Below are 17,620 nucleotides of genomic sequence, written 5' to 3'. Positions count from 1 at the left end.
TGGGTTTGCTTTGTCCTTTCCAAAAAGCCTGGGATTTCCTGCTTAAAAGTCCCACAGAATCTAGATGGTGGAGTGACTTCCCCAGATCACATAGTTAATGGCATAATCCTGGCTGGAGTGCAGGCTCTCTGACCTTTCATCTCATATGTTACAATAAAAAAAAAAAAAAAAAGCAAAACTGAGACCATAAAATTGAACTGAAATACCGTCTTTTAGGAATAATGTCTGTTAAATTTGGAGGTTTACTCTTACATGACTCAAGATAGCTCAAGGAAAGGGGACTTATTTAAAAGTGGGGGTGGAGGGAGTCAGTGACACCCCTCCTCTCACCCATCGCAGTCTCTTGAAGCACACGTTCTGTTTCTCTGTTCTCTTCCTCTCCCTTCTGCAGGCAAGGCTGTCTCCACTACTCCTCTGCTTATGCGTGAATGAAAATGGCCACCCCAGCCCTGATTGGACAACATCCTTCATTTCACACGTCAGCAATCATGTGAGCATGGTTTTGTGTCTCTTATTTCTAATTCTCCAGTCAGAGGATTCTAAGCTATTCACTGATCTCTCCTATTAATCAGCCAAGTCAAGTTGTTATTAAAATAAAGGCAAGAAGGCTACCCCTTTCAGTAGGGGCATGGGGGTAATTCCAAATAATGGATTGTAGAGTAGGCAACCCTGCCCAAATGTTCTACTACATTTAAAAAAAAAATAAGATCATACCTCTTGTAGCTTTTTTTTTTTTTTTTTAACTATTTTGCCAAAATACTTCCCTGCCTATAAATAATATCGTACCTCCTCAGTTTTTGTGATGGTGATACAATCGGCATATCCACTGTGTATGGCTCTGCCTCGGTTTGCTCAACCAGTTGCTGTTGGTGGGTTTTCTTTCCTCCAGGTATTTGCCAATATAGTCAATGTTGTAATGAACAACTTTGTCATAAATCTTTGTGCCCAGTCTTAGTTCTTTTTTTAGGATAAATTCTTAAAAGGCAAAACTGCTATGTGAAGAAGTGTGGCCATTTTTAAGGCTTTAGAAAGAAATACATACCCCAGTTACCTTCTGGAAAAGCTGTCCCAGTTCAGACTCCTACCGGCAAGGGAGTAAACCTTCCCACAACCTCACCAGCACTGGGGATTATTCTTTTTTATCTTTGCCAATTTTATAGGTAAAAATTGAGCTCATTGTTCTTTTAATTTGTGTTCTGGCTGAGGTGGAGCAATTTTTTCACATGTTCACTGGCCTTTTGTATTTCTGGTTTTGCAACATATGTCTTTTGAAAACCTCAGCTGCGCTTTACACAGGAAAAAGATTTTGGCTGTTGTCATTAAATGTCTGCTTGTTCCTTATTCTAGTGGCGTCCTTTATTTGATTACCCCAACCTGAAGGTAAACCAGCATCGCGTTATTAGGATAATAGTATTTGAGTCTTCAAACAACATGTAAAGCTAAGCCTTTAGTTTATTACACTGTCCTTTATGAAGATGTTCTAGGAGAGGCAAATCGATCTTCCAAGCTATGTGATAAAATGTCTGAGACCAGAATACCTAGTTGGCTGAAATGGTGGGATAGGGGTAAAGTGAGAATATGAAAGATGTCAAAGCAGTTGGAGTTCTTAAGGGAAGAGAGTTTTTCATACTATCCTGATCTCTAAGGAGGGGGAGAGGAATCTGTATGGGAAGTTGACTGTTTCTTTTTCATCCTTGCTTTACATCCAGCATTGAAAGGATGGACCCCTATCTCCTGTTCAAGTTGAAGCGTGGGTAGTTTTGAGCCTCACGGTTACTTCCTGGGACTTTGAAAATGATTCAGGATAGAAGACTCCCAAGAGATCAGATTGAGGTGACAGTAGGCTCATTGAGAATCACAGGTCAAGACATTCTGAGGAATGCGGGATGGTGGAGCTTGGCTACACGGGTCAGAGATGTCCTTCTGTGTAGGCAGTCACCTCTGGTTTGATTCGACAGGGTTTCCCAAGCTTCCCTCATGATAATGATCACCTGATGTATTCACTAAAAACATTCCAGGCCCACTTATTCAGACTCTTCAGGCAAGGGCCTGATGATTCTACCATTAGAGAAATTTGGAAAACACAAATTCAGAGGTTCTGCGGGAAGGCCTTTTATAGCAGATAGCTTTTAGGATGTCCATTCAGCCTATATGATAGCCACCAATACAGTACAATACAATTCCCTACCCCTAGGTCGGACCTTAGTTCTCATGGTTGGGCTTTGTCATACCCATGTCCCTGGCTGCAAAGGAAGCCAGGCTGTGCCAGTCAGATTTTCTCTTTGTAAATTAAAAATGGTATTTAGAGGTAGCCAGTCTGTCTCTAGAACTGCAATATGGAATCTCAAGAGCATGGGGCAGCTATATTCTGCCATGTGGATGAAGAAGCTGTTAAGATGGTATACAGGAAGACAGAAGAATGAAACACAGATGCCCTCTTGGCTTGCAGTAGCTTGACTTGCTTTCAATAACATGTATCGCTACTAAAACACTCTAATATAAAAAAAAATCATCTGCATGTAACTAAAACCTTTACCTTGAACATCAAGTGAAGTTAATGGGTCTTCTATTTTGTTTTATTTTTTAAATTAATTATTTAAAAAATTTTGCATTTTATTTTATTTTTTATACAGCAGGTTCTTATTAGCCATCAGTTTTATACACATCAGTGTATACATGTCAATCCCAATCGCCCAACTCATCACACCCCCACCCCCACCCCCTGCCGCTTCCCCCCTTGGTATCCATATGTTTGTTCTCTACATCTGTGTCTCTATTTCTGCCTTGCAAACAGGTTCATCTATACCATTTTTCTAGGTTCCACATATATGCGTTAATATACTATATTTGTTTTTCTCTCTCTGACTTACTTCACTCTGTATGACAGTCTCTAGATCCATCCACGTCTCTACAAATGACCCAATTTCGTTCCTTTTTATGGCTGAGTAATATTCCATTGTATATATGTACCACATCTTCTTTATCCATTCCTCTGTCAATGGGCATTTAGGTTGCTTCCATGACCTGGCTGTTGTAAATAGTGCTGCAATGAACACTGGGGTGCATGTGTCTTTTTGAATTATGGTTTTCTCTGGGTATATGCCCAGTAGTGGGATTGCTGGGTCATGTGGTAATTCTATTTTTAGTTTTTTAAGGAAGCTCCATACTCTTCTCCATACTGGCTGTATCAATTTCCATTCCCACCAACCGTGCAAGAGGGTTCCCTTTTCTCCACATCCTCTCCAGCATTTGTTGTTTGTAGATTTTCTGATGATGCCCATTCTAACTGGTGTGAGGTGATACCTCATTGTAGTTTTGATTTGCATTTCTCTAATAATTAGTGATGTTGAGCAGCTTTTCATGTGCTTCTTAGCCATCTGTATGTCTTCTTTGGAGAAATGTTTATTTAGGTCTTCTGCCCATTTTTGGGTTGGGTTGTTTGTTTTCTTAATATTGACCTGCATGAGCTGTTTATATATTTTGGAGATTAATCCTTTGTCTGTGGATTCGTTTGCAAATATTTTCTCCCATTCTGAGGGTTGTCTTTTTGTCTCGTTTATGGTTTCCTTTGCTGTGCAAAAGCTTTTAAGTTTCTTTAGGTCCCATTTGTTTATATTTGTTTTTATTTCCATTACTCTAGGAGGTGGATCAAAAAAGATCCTGCTGGGACTTATGTTAAAGAGTGTTCTTCTTATGTTTTCCTCTAAGAGTTTTATAGTGTCCGGTCTTACATTTAGGCCTCTAATCCATTTTGAGTTTATTTTTGTGTATGGTGTTAGGGAGTGTTATAATTTCATTCTTTTACATGTAGCTGTCCAGTTTTCCCAGCACCACTTATTGAAGAGACTGTCTTTCTCCATTGTATATCCTTGCCTCCTTTGTCATAGATCAGTTGACCATAGGTGCGTGGGTTTACCTCTGGGCTTTCTATCTTGTTCCATTGATCTATGTTTCTGTTTTTGTTCCAGTACCATATTGTCTTGATTACTGTAGCTTTGTAGTGTAGTCTGAAGTCAGGGAGTCTGATTCCTCCAACTCCGCTTTTTTCCCTCAAGACTGCTTTGGCTATTCGGGGTCTTTTGTGTCTCCATACAAATTTTAAGATTTTTTGTTCTAGTTCCGTAAAAAATGCCATTGGTAATTTGATAGGGATTGCATTGAATCTGTAGATTGCTTTGGGTAGTAGAGTCATTTTCACAATGTTGATTCTTCCAATCCAAGAACATGGTATATCTCTCCATCTGTTGGTATCATCTTTAATTTCTTTCATCAGTGTCTTATAGTTTTCTGCATACAGGTCTTTTGTCTCCCTAGGTAGGTTTATTCCTAGGTATTTGATTCTTTTTGTTGCAGTGGTAAATGGAAGTGTTTCCTTAATTTCTCTTTCAGATTTTTCATCATTAGTGTATAGGAATGCAAGAGATTTCTGTGCATTAATTTTGTATCCTGCAACTTTACCAAATTCATTGATTAGCTCTAGTAGTTTTCTGGTGGCATCTTTAGGATTCTCTATGTATAGTATCATGTCATCTGCAAACAGTGACAGTTTTACTTCTTCTTTTCCAATTTGTATTCCTTTTATTTCTTTTTCTTCTCTGATTGCTGTGGCTAGGACTTCTAAAACAATGTTGAATAATAGTGGTGAGAGTGGACATCCTTGTCTTTTTCCTGATCTTAGAGGAAATACTTTCAGTTTTTCACCATTGAGAATGATGTTTGCTGTGGGTTTGTCGTATATGGCCTTTATTATGTTGAGGTAGGTTCCCTCTATGCCCACTTTCTGGAGAGTTTTTATCATAAATCGGTGTTGAATTTTGTCAAAAGCTTTTTCTGCATCTATTGAGATGATCATATGGTTTTTATTCTTCACTTTGTTAATAATGGTGTATCACATTGATTGATTTGCATATGTTGAAGTATCCTTGCATCCCTGGGATAAATCCCACTTGATCATGGTGTATGATCCTTTTAATGTGTTGTTGGATTCTGTTTGCTAGTATTTTGTTGAGGATTTTTGCATCTATATTCATCAGTGATACTGGTCTGTAATTTTCTTTTTTTGCAGTATCTTTTTCTGGTTTTGGTGTCAGGGTGATGGTGGCCTCATAGAATGAGTTTGAGAGTGTTCTTTCCTCTGAAATTTTTGGAAGAGTTTGAGAAGGATGGGTGTTAGCTCTTCTATAAATGTTTCATAGAATTCACCTGTGAGGCCATCTGATCCTAGACTTCTGTTTGTTGGAAGATTTTTAACCACAGTTTCAATTTCATGAATTGTGATTGGCCTGTTCATATTTTCTATTTCTTCCTGGTTCAGTCTTGGGAAGTTATACCTTTCTAAGAATTTGTCCATTTCTTCCAGGTTGTCCATTTTATTGGCATAGAGTTGCTTGTAGTAGTCTCTTAGGATGCTTTGTATTTCTGCAGCGTCTGTTGTAACTTCTTTTTCATTTTTAATTTTATTGATTTGAATCCTCTCCCTTTTTTTCTTGCCGAGTCTGGCTAATGGTTTATCAATTTTGTTTATCTTCTCAAAGAACTAGCTTTTAGTTTTATTGATCTTTGCTATTGTTTTCTTAGTTTCCATTTCATTTATTTCTGCTCTAATCTTTATGATTTCTTTCCTTCTGCTAACTTTGGGTTTTGTTTGTTCTTCTTTCTCTAGATCCTTTAGGTGTAAGGTTAGATTGTTTATTTGAGATTTTTTTGTTTCTTGATGTAGGCTTGTATAGCTATAAACTTCCCTCTTAGAACTGCTTTTGCTGCATCCCATAGGCTTGGGATTGTCGTGTTTTCATTTGTCTCTAGGTATTTTTTGATTTCCTCTTTGATTTCTTCAGTGATCTCTTGGTTATTTAGTAACGTATTGTTTAGCCTCCATGTGTTTGTGTTTTTTACATTTTTCCCCCTCTAATTCATTTCTAATCTCATAGTGTTATGGTCAGAAAAGATGCTTGAAATGATTTCAATTTTCTTAAATGTACTGAGGCTTGATTTCGGACCCAAGATATGTTCTATCTTGGAGAATGTTCCATGTGCACTTGAGAAGAAAGTGTAAACTGCTGTTTTTGGATGGAATGTCCTATAAATATCAATTAAATCTATCTCGTCTATTGTGTCATTTAAAGCTTCTGTTTCCTTATTTATTTTCATTTTGGATGATCTGTCCATTGGTGTAAGTGAGGTGATAAAGTCCCCCACAATTATTGTGTTACTGTCGATTTCCTCTTTTATAGCTGTTAGCAGTTGCCTTATGTTGAGGTGCTCCTATGTTGGGTGCATATATATTTTTAATTGTTATATCTTCTTCTTGGATTGATCCCTTGATCACTATGTAGTGTCCTTCCTTGTCTCTTGTAACATTCTTTATTTTACAGTCTATTTTATCTGATATGAGTATTGCTACTCCAGTTTTCTTTTGATTTCCATATGCATGTAATATCTTTTTCCATCCTGTCACTTTCAGTCTGTATGTGTCCCTAGGTCTGAAGTGGGTCTCTTGTAGACAGCATATATATGGGTCTTATTTTTGTATCCATTCAGCAAGCCTGTGTCTTTTGTTTGGAGCATTTAATCCATTCACGTTTAAGGTGATTATCGATATGTATGTTCCTATGACCATTTTCTTAATTGTTTTGGGTTTGTTTTTGTAGGTCCTTTTCTTCTCTTGTGTTTCCCACTTAGAGAAGTTCCTTTAGCATTTGTTGTAGAGCTGGTTTGGTGGTGCTGAATTCTCTTAGCTTTTGCTTGTCTGTAAAGCTTTTGATTTCTCCATAGAATCTGAATGAGATCCTTGCTGGGTAAAGTAATCTTGGTTGTAGGTTCTTCCATTTCATCACTTTAAGTATATCATGCCACTCCCTCTGGCTTGTAGAGTTTCTACTGAGAAATCAGCTGTTAACCTTATGGGAGTTCCCTTGTATGTTATTTGTCATTTTTCCCTTGCTGCTTTCAATAATTTTTCTTTGTCTTTAATTTTTGGCAATTTGATTACTATGTGTCTCAGCGTGCTTCTCCTTGGGTTTATCCTGTATGGGACTCACTGCGCTTCCTGGACTTGGGTGGCTATTTCCTTTCCCATGTTAGGGAAGTTTTCGACTATAATCTCTTCAAATATTTTCTCGGGTCCTTTCTCTCTCTCTTCTTCTTCTGGGACCCCTATAATGCGAATGTTGTTGCATTTAATGTTGTCCCAGAGGTCTCTTAGGCTGTCTTCATTTCTTTTCATTCTTTTTTCTTTATTCTCTTCCACAGCAGTGAATTCCACCATTCTGTCTTCCAGGTCACTTATCTGTTCTTCTGCCTCAGTTATTCTGCTATTGATTCCTTTTAGTGTAGTTTTTATTTCAGTTATTGTATTGTTCATCTCTGTTTGTTCTTTAATTCTTCTCGGTCTTTGTTCAACATTTCTTGCATCTTCTCGATCTTGGCCTCCATTCTTTTTCTGAGGTCCTGGGTCATCTTCAGTATCATTATTCTGAATTCTTTTTCTGGAAGGTTGCTTATCTCCGCTTCATTTAGTTGTCTTCCTGGGGTTTTATCTTGTTCCTTCCTCTGGTACATAGCCCTCTGCCTTTTCATCTTGTCTATCTTTCTGTGAATGTGGTTTTCGTTCCACAGGCTGCAGGATTGTAGTTCTTCTTGCTTCTGCTGTCTGCCCTCTGGTGGATGAGGCTATCCAAGAGGATTGTGCACGTTTCCTGATGGGACAGACTCTGGGTCTTCTATTTTAAAAATGAAAATTATTCTGGAAAGATTAGGGCTATCAAAAATACATAATTTAATGTAAATTACTTTAACCGGATTACTGCAAACTCTGGCAACAGGAGTGTTATTTTTAGGGAAGAGGGTGGGGAGTGGGCCATGAAGGTGATGTGAGGAGAGGCAAAATAGGTTGAGAGTCACAGCAGTGGTTTTAGAGACTAACAAGGGAGCATGGAGCCTGGATATGGTCATTTCTATGTGGTGTTTACACATTTTCCCCGTGTGCTGGAGAGTGTGCAGGTATTTCCAATCTAGGCTGATCTAACCACCAGTGTGAATGTCAGGTGGCATTTAGGATCTGTCAGTTTCAGTTTTTGCTGCTGTAAGTAATACCTGGTTAGGATTCTCGAACTGAAGATTAAAAACATGAGTGGGTTATTTGAAGACAACACAGTGTGCTTAGTAGAGTTGATTTAGTGTTCATTCAACTAGTCAACTCATTACACAGGTAGTTATGTTTAGCTCTTTCTCATCACACAAGGGCAAGACAAATTTTTCCTCCCTAACTCTCAGGGCTGAGTGCATATCTCTTCTGGGTGTCTTGATCCATTTTTCCCTTTTGTTCATGATTAAAGGTCTACGGACTCCTTCAGGAAGTTGTCTCAGAATTCCATTAGCATCACAGTTTCTAGACTTTCCTACCAGGTCAGTAACTTGTTAAAAGCTCACCTTCTGGTTCCTGAGATTTCTCTTTGGCTTTCTGCACATTTGGTCCTCATCCATTCTACTATCTCCTGTTTTTCCCACTATTTTCCTATTTTTATTTCATGTGTGTAGCTGGAAGGGGAGCTCCATATCTCCCAGGAAGGCTTGCTGTTGAAGAGGAAAATATCTGACTTCCCAGGAGCTTAAGGTTCTTCATATTCTTTTAAAACAAGCCCCAACATGGGACTTCCCGGGTGGTCCAGTGGTTAAGGCTCTGCGCTTCCACTGCAGGGGCTGGTGTGGCGGGGTGTGGGTTTAATCCCTGGTCAGGGAATTAAGATCCTGCATGCCAGTGGTGTGGCTGAAAAGAAAAGGAAAAAAACAAAAAAAACGCAACCCATGGAAGGAGGAAAAGCCACTGAGCTTTGAAGACATTGGCAAACCTTTCAGGATCTGAGGCACTGCTGCCTTTAACCCTTTATTGCCACATCAATGATTCATTTTGTTGTTTTAAGGACCTCCCTTCCTTTGCTAGGGAGGTACTGTTGCATTTCACTCTAAGTTCCCCAGAAAGCTACAAATGTGAGCTTAATCTAGGTTGTTTGATGCAATTATAATTTTATCTGATGGTCTGGGTGATACGTTTAGAAAAGGAGTATCTGAGGGCTGGTCCTGGAGGTCCAGTTCTAGGTCCCTGGCTGAGTTCACAAGGAAAACACATCGCAAGGAGGACATATCTGATCTCTGGGAGCCAAAAGGACCCTAAGGTTACATTCTGCCTGAGAATGGCTGGCTGTGGCTCCCTGATGCTCTTCAGCTGTGGGCTGGGAAGGCATACTAGAATGAAGCTAAGAAAATCTGTGCTTTCTTGAGAGCTTCTTTTTTTAAAATTTTTTTTAAAAATTAAAAAAAAATTTTAATTGAAGTATAGTTGGTTTACAACGTTGTATTAGTTTCTGGTGTACAGTAAGGTGATTCAGTTTTTTGTGTGTGTGTGTGTGTGTGTGTGTATGTATATTCTTTTTCAGATTCTTTTCCATTATAGGTTATTACATGATACTGAATATGGTTCCCTGTGCTATACAGTAGGACCTTTTTGTTTATCTGTTTTATATACAGTAGTGTGTATCTGTTAATCCCAAGCTCCTAATTTATCCCTCCCCCGCTTCCCCTCTGGTAACCATAAGCTTGTTTTCTATGTCTGTGAGTCTGTTTCTGTTTTGTAAATAAGGTCATTTGTATCTTTTTTAGATTCCACACATAAGAGATACCCTATTACCTTTGTCTTGACACCTTCTTAAGGAAGGGGTGTAACAATATGGAGATTTGCATGTGTAATAAATTTTTATTAACTCTTATGTCAGTTTTCAGAGTACTTTGCAAATGCGAACTCCCAGCTCTCACTGTGCATGATTTTTCTCATCTATGGCTGGGCAAACAGAAGCATAAAGAGCAGCAATGACTGGTCTGAGATCACCGAGTTAGTGAAATAGGCAGAGCTCATAGACTAATTATCTCTTACTGCACCTCTTGCCCAGCCAGTCACCCTCACCCTTAGTCTTCCCTGACAGCTGCTATCCACAGCTCCTTAGGAAAAGGGAAATTCAAGCACAGATGAAGGAAAAGGAAATTGTTTCAGTCCAGTGTTCTCTTAACATTTAATTCAAACCTGTGCTGTTGGACTAGCAGCCCCCGTGTGATTTAACATAGTGACGATTAAGTCTAAAGAGAAAAGCATATGTACAGTGAACTAACACTGATGCATTTTGGGGGAGAGAACTGCTGACTCGCGAAATACACATTTATTTCCACCACGTGGCTATAGTGACTGCTATTTGTTTCTTTCTGTTCACTCAGGGATTAAATTGAGTTTAAGCAGCCTGGAACAGTTTGATGCCTTCTCCTTTCAGCCATGGCAAGTGCCAGGTGGCTTGCCTCTAGAATCTGACATCCTCTTCGTGAGGATAGCGACCCACAACTGAGATCCTTTGGCTTTCTTTAGGCCCGTCTACGAGAAATAAATCAGAATGATGCAGAGCTAAGAGCATGAACTTGGGCCACAGATGGTCTTAGGTCCGAATTCTGTCAGTAATGGTGTGACTGGGTCCTCTGTCAGAATTGTCTTTCAGGTCATGATTACATAGCATATGATAGGTGGGTAATAATAATGATAGTAGTAATAATAATTGTTATGAAAGCAGCCACCATTAAATGAGTACTTACTACACACCAACCACCGTGCTAAGTGGTCTCAATCTTGACAACAGCAATGGGAAACGGGTACTGCTAATAAATGTATACTTAATGTCAGTTGCTCTTTTCCTTGACTGAGTAGGTATTTGCTGAGCATGGGTACGTGCAGACGCCACACTAGGTGTTGGTGATTTAACATTAAATGGGTCGTGATACCACCTCTCAAGGAGTTCTTGTACTCTTGGGGGAATGGGGAAGAAGACAAAGGAAATACGAAATGATAAGGACTATCAGGGGGTATGATGGGAGCAAATGGAGGGGAGAATATGAAACAAAGTAGGAGTTAGGGAAGGTTGAACCTTCAGGGTTCTGTGGCTCGGGAGATTGCTGGACTGCTAAGGTCATGGACTTCTGAGTTCAAGTCCAGCGCCCTCTACTAATCCTTCCCTCCTAGATGAGCGTCATCACTAAGACAAGACCCTGGGAAGCTTCTTCCCAAGGAAAGGATTACTTTAAGGAAAAAAAAAACAAGAACCTTTACTGTGAAAGTTTTCAAATTTACAAAAACAGAGAGAACAGAATAATAGACTCTTTTACTCATCCTCCACATTCGGTAATCATCAACATTTTGCCACATAAGCTACGTGCAAAGGACACTTTTACTGGGGGGCTCTGCGGGTGATTCCGAAGAGACTATATAAATCCTTTGTCCATTTCCCCTTGTCCTATATCCATAAACTGGATCTTCTCTCCTCCCTCCGTTGTGAAGACACCCCTTGATTCTAACAGGAGAGAGAGTGTCGGGCCTGTGATCCAACCTCCATCACTGCTGGAGTAGGACAGCCCCACATATATGCTGGAATAGCATCTCCTTTTAAACAAAGACAGGATTATTATTGCAGTAGTCAGATTTGCATTTTGCACACACGCACTTTTTTTTTAAACATCAGTCATAATGCCTGGTTTGGTGAACAATGCCTTAATCATCACATGGTCGGTGTAGTAAGACCATCTTTAGCAAATGGATTGGACACAATAGACATCTTGGTTAAGATGCTAGACCTCACTGGGTGACTATTGTCACCCACATCTATTATGTGGCAATCATCTGGTGAATGCTAGATCTGACTGTGAAAATAGATTTGCACTTTGTCTTTTTTTTTTTCCTCCTTATTCTCCATCAGTCCCAGCCCCTGGAAAGGAGTCTGTCTCAGGCAGCATGCTCTGAGTAGCGATTTTGAAGGCAGGGGAAAGAAAAAACCAAAAACCTAAAATGAGTGCTTAGACTACTAACCCATGGAATTTATTTTGCGGTGCATATTTTCGATTACAAAAGAACTGATTGAGCTTATGAAACAAGACTAAGTCATATCTGGAAGGGAAATTCTCTCTAGCATTCAGTAAAGAGATTGATTGGGTTTACCAAAGTTAGAATAAGGCTGCTTTTGTTAAAAAGGAAGTGATTAGGTACAGGGGAAATCATTTTGGATTGTCAGATAAGAGTCTTAATTTCAACTCCCAGGTTCTGCTTTGATGAACCAGGCTATATTTGGCAAGGCACCTCACACCTCTGGTCTCAGTTTCCTTATCTGTAAAATACAGGTAAGGGTTTAATGATCTTCTTAGTCTCTGATATTTTGGGACTTTAAGAGGGTTTAATGCAATGCAGTGGTTAAAAGCAAGTCTTTAGGAGTTGGATAAAGCTGGGTTTCAGGCCTATGTCAGCTGCCTGTTAGCTGTGTGATCTTAAAAAATTCACTTAACCTTTCTGTTCTCCATCTTCACAGTCTGTAAAACTAGTACAGTAGTAATAGTTCAGCCAAGAACTATTAGATGAAATGTGTTGTGCTTCACATAGTTCCTGGCACATTTAAACTCAATAAATGGGATTTCTTCCTATTATGTGCTCTTGTTACCTAAATAATCAGAGATCCAGGAAGAAAAACAAAGCCCTCAACAAAATTTTACTGGAAAATGAAGCAAGATCCCTGTCCCCAGCTAGCAATATTTTCACAAGGACTTTGCTCTGATCCAGTCCTAGCATGCGTGAAGATGCCTTATGAGCTCAGTGCCGTGTCTGTGGTTCATTTCTAATTTCATTCATTTAAACAACCAGCCAGCATTCACCCAGTGCCCTCTAGGTTCTTGAGATCCTACTGGCCTTGAGGATGAAAAGGCAAATGTACCGTCTTCCCTGCTATCACGGGGCTTACAGTAGAGAGGGCAGAGGTAGACCTAAGCAATATTATCGCATTACTTTCTTCACCAGCTCTTTCTTTCTTTGTGCTTTCTGGAAATTCTTTCAGATTTGGAACTCAGAGGCCGATGCCCATTTTAAGTTTGCCTTAAAGTCAGATTTCTCTGTGATCTGAAGTTCAGATGCCTCACTGGGTATCTTCTCAAACCACATAACTTCAGATTCTCTGTGTTGAAGTCTGTTATCGGTTCAATTCTTCTCCTTCTAAAAAGAGTTAAGAATATTTGAAACAAACTGGGAAAGTGTGCAGATGTTTGTACAGCTATTTGAAACAAACAAGCAAACAAAACGAGAAGAGTGAGCAGCCCGGTTCCACTTTAAAAAATAATAACCTTAGTTAACTTCTGCTGGGTCCTCTTTATAATATAAACAGGCAGTGCTCGAAGCAATTTGTATATAATCATTTATTAATCCTCACAACAGCCGTGGTAAATAGATTCGAGGATAATTCCCATTTTGCTGGTGAGAAAAACTGAGGGACAGGCAGGTTGAGTCAGTTGCTAGTCAGACAACTAGTATGTGGCTAAATTGGGATTTAATCTTACCGTCTGACCCCAGAACGAGGCACATATCCAGTGGTTTCTGAATGGCACGAGATACTTGTAATAATTTTCTATTGTTTTATTAAATATTGAGCTCAAGAAAATTAAATCACAGGGGACTGCAAATATAATTCAAACTTTTATTAAATGTCAGAATATCAGATAGTTGGATGCACTTTACTTCTGGGCAATGATCCTGGTTTGAAGCATATATTTAAGTATTTGCTGCTGTGATTATTGTGTTGATTTATAGTGGCAAATCAGATTACACAGTGAGGAGGATTAAGTTACTGACACACACTTTGGGGAGGACACCTTTTGATCTTGGTTTGGGAGTTCAGATGTTCCCTTATAAGGAGCAGGCCTTCTCCTTGTCTATTTCCTTTGAACTATCTGCTCTATGGAGAGAGTTGTCATTTAACTTGAACTTGTGAGTTCTGAAAGGGACATTTATTCTTTTTCCTTCTGCAAGATGCATGCCACCAGAAATAAATGCTCTTGGTTTGTAAGTTTAGAGCTGCTATCATAACCACTTTTTGTTTAGTTTGGAAAACTCCAATCTGCTACCTACTCCATCTTTTTTTTTCTTCCTAAAAGTTCTTTCAAACATAATTCTTTTAGTGGAATAAAAGATTTTTTTTCTGTCTTAATGTACTATAAATAGTCATCTTTTTTTTTAAATTGGGGTATAGTTGCTTTACAATGTTGTGTTTCTGCTGTACAACGAAGTGAATCAGCTCTATGTATAACTATATCCCCTCCCTCTTGGACCTCCCTCCCCACCCCCCATCCCACCCCTCTAGGTCACCACAGAGCACCGAGCTGAGCTCCCTGTGCTATACAGCAGGTTCCCACCAGCTATCTAGTTTACACATGGTAATGGATATATGTCAGTCCCAATCTCCCAATTCATCTCCCGTCTCCTTCCCCCAACCCATGTCCACGTGTCTGTTCTCTACGTCTGTGTCTCTATTCCTGCAAATAGGTTCATCTGTGCCATTTTTCTAGATTCCACATATATGCGTTAATATACGATATTCGTTTTTCTCTTTCTGACTCACTTCACTCTGTATGACAGACTCTAGGTCCATCCATGTCTCTACAAATGACCCAGTTTCGTTCCTTTTTATGGTTAATATTCCATATTATATATATGTACCACATCTTCTTTATCCATTCATCTGTCAGTGGACACTTAGGTTGCTTCCATGTCCTGGCTATTGTAAATAGAGCTGCAATGACCATTGTGGTACATGACTTTTTTTTTTTTTTTGCTGATTCACTTTTTTTTTTAACATCTTTATTGGAGTATAATTGCTTTACAATGGTGTGTTAGTTTCTGCTTTATAAGAAAGTGAATCAGCTATACATATACATATATCCCCATATCTCTTTCCTCTTGTGTCTCCCTCCCTCCCACCCTCCCTATCCTACCCCTCTAGGTGGTCACAAAGCACAGAGCTGATCTCCCTGTGCTATGCGGCTGCTTCCCACTAGCTATCTATTTTACATTTGGTAGTGTATATATGTCCATGCCACTCTCTCACTTCATCCCAGCTTAACCTTCCCCCTCCCTGTGTCCTCAAGTCCATTCTCTACATCTGCTTCTTTATTCCTGTCCTGCTCCTAGGTTCATCAGAACCTTTTTTTTTTACATTCCATATATATGTGTTAGCATACGGTATTTGTTTTTCTCTTTCTGACTTACTTCACTCTGTATGACAGACTCTAGGTCCATCCACCTCACTACAAATAACTCCATTTCTTTTTATGGCTGAGTAATACTCCATTGTGTATATGTGCCACATCTTCTTTATCCATTCATCTGTCGATGGACACTTAGGTTGCTTCCATGACCTGGCTATTGTAAATAGAGCTGCAGTGAACATTGTGGTACATGACTCTTTTTGAATTATGGTTTTCTCAGTAGTGGGATTGCTGGGTCATATGGTAGCTCTACTTTTAGTTTTTTAAAGAACCTCCATACTGTTCTCCATAGTGGCTGTATCAATTTCCATTCCCACCAACAGTGCAAGAGGGTTCCCTTTTTCCACACCCTCTCCAGCGTTTATTGTTTGTAGATTTTTTGATGATGACCATTCTGACCGGTGTGAGGTGATACCTCTTTGTAGTTTGATTTGCATTTCTCTAATGATTAGTGATGTTGAGCATCTTTTCATGTGCCTCTTGGTCACCTGTATGTCTTCTTTGGAGAAATGTCTATTTAGGTGTTCTGCCCATTTTTTGATTGGGCTGTTTGGGTTTTTTTGATACTGAGTTGCATGAGCTGTTTATATATTTTGGAGATTAATCCTTTGTCAGTTACTTCATTTACAAATATTTTCCCCCATTCTGAGGGTTGTTTTTTACAGCTACACGTAAAAGAATGAAATTAGAACACTCCCTAACACCATACACAAAAATAAACTCAAAATGGATTAAAGACCTAAATGTAAGACCAGACACTATAAAACTCTTAGAGGAAAACCTAGGAAGAACACTCTTTGACATAAATCCCAGCAGGATCTTTTTTGACCTACCTCCTAGAGTAATGGAAATAAAACCCAAAATAAACAAATGGGACCTAAAGAAACTGCAATAGTCATCTTTTAAGTCTGCATCTCCTCCAAGAGGCATCTAGATCACTTGCTTCTTGGACCGTCTTTATTCCTCTGACTTCACCCTCCATAACTCCTGAAAGCTGGCCTTAAAAATGGCCCTAATTCCAACTTCCTTTCCACCTCAGTTCCAGAATCAATCCTGGCAGGAAGTGTATCAGTCTCACCTCTGGGATTAGTTCACATTCCCGGCCTGGGCACCCAGTGACACGGTGGGCCCCATGCTCTTCCTCGTCACCCAATCCTGATAGCAGCCTCTTACCTGACATTGCAGTTGAGCCTGCCCTAAGACTCTCTTGCTACTGTGTTCCTCCCTTTGGGCTGAAACTCTGCATATCCACAAACTGTGAACTGCGCCTGACCTCATTATGCCCTTGGATAATTATGCCTCGAGACTGAGTCTGACTCTCTCCGCCCAGAGCCGAGGGCAAAGCATAAGCTGGGAATGCTGGGCTGAACGCTCTGGTTGCCTGTGGGGGCAGTTATAGGAGTGAGTGCCGAGGATAGGCTCAAGGGGCCGCGATGCCCGAGATTCTAGAAAAGGAGTTGAAGCATCACTAAACGAGGAAGGAGAAACATCATGAGCTTAGAGTTGAAGGGGTACATTATTGTACAAAAGAACAGGTGGACAGAGGTGCCCAGACTGAAACTGGGGCTGAAATGAACGGTTGGCTAGCACAGAGGCCAGGCAGGGCACTAGGTGAGGGATGGTGGTAGAAAGGACGAGTCCTGTGGGCCCTGTGACCCTTTTGTATGGCAGGCAGTGTACCTGTCAGGATGGGCTCAGGACCTTCAATTGTGCAGCTGGCCCGGCGTGTACTCTGGTTCAGGACGCCCATTCCTGCCTGCTCTTGGCTGCCAAGGCCTCAGCAAGCCTCCTGCCTGCCCGAGTCTGGGCTCTGTCCCATTTTCAGTTTAATAGAATTGATGTTACTCAGCGCTCCCAGGACACATGGCATTGCCCTGTTTGGCTCTGGTCCTGATTTCAACAGAAGGGGAAAAGAAAAGAGGGCTGCCAACAAGGCCATTTCCTTCAACTCTAAGTCCCACTGTGCCCCCGGCTTCTTATGAGTGACAAGCCTGAAGGATTCTGAGTAGCATTTTTCAATTAAAGTGTTTCATTTTATGTTTGTCTATCATAGAACATAAATAGTGGAGGGAAGAGATCATCTCTAATTAAAGTCAGCAAGTGCTTATCAAATGTCTATTAGTTATTGGTCTTACTTGTACCCCTAACCTTGTTATAAAAGTCACAGAGGCAAAAATGATGTAAAATATGGTTCTAGACTTCAGGGGCTTACCCAGAAATCATTATGAATTAAAGTCTTTAATGTATATAGAAGTATAACTACTATCACAATATGATTTATGGGTTTAGATATACCATGACTCAAATTATACCAACCAAAAAGAAACCACACAGAGAAACTTTGTTGTAATCTTGCTTTCTAGCACCAGTCTCTAAAGGAATTCTAACTTTAAGCCCCAAAGTTCCAAGAGTCCCTTTGTTATAACTAGTAATAAAATCTCTCTCTCTCTCTCTCTCTCTCTCTCTCTCACACACACACACACACACACACACACACACACACACACACACACAC

At 39.9% G+C, this 17,620-nt stretch overlaps 1 protein-coding gene across 6 annotated transcripts in view; it reads left to right on the top strand.

Annotated features, from left to right (window-relative positions):
* TMEM178A (transmembrane protein 178A) overlaps positions 1 to 17,620 on the top strand; it is a 249,482-nt gene that overhangs the window by 162,328 nt on the left and 69,534 nt on the right. For all 6 annotated transcript variants that reach the window (XR_003434083.1, XR_003434085.1, XR_003434084.1 and 3 more), the window contains one exon: positions 392 to 490. The gene's annotated coding sequence lies outside the window, so the exon portion shown is untranslated. The remainder of the gene's footprint in view (positions 1 to 391; positions 491 to 17,620) is intronic.

Source organism: Aethalodelphis obliquidens, unplaced genomic scaffold (genome assembly GCF_003676395.1).
Source record: "Aethalodelphis obliquidens isolate GAN/ISIS:26980383/991018 unplaced genomic scaffold, ASM367639v1 scaffold12, whole genome shotgun sequence".
In the NCBI taxonomy this organism is placed as follows: domain Eukaryota; kingdom Metazoa; phylum Chordata; class Mammalia; order Artiodactyla; family Delphinidae; genus Aethalodelphis; species Aethalodelphis obliquidens.
The sequence above is the reverse complement of the archived record's forward strand: the minus strand, read 5'-3'. Positions and strand labels throughout refer to the sequence as shown.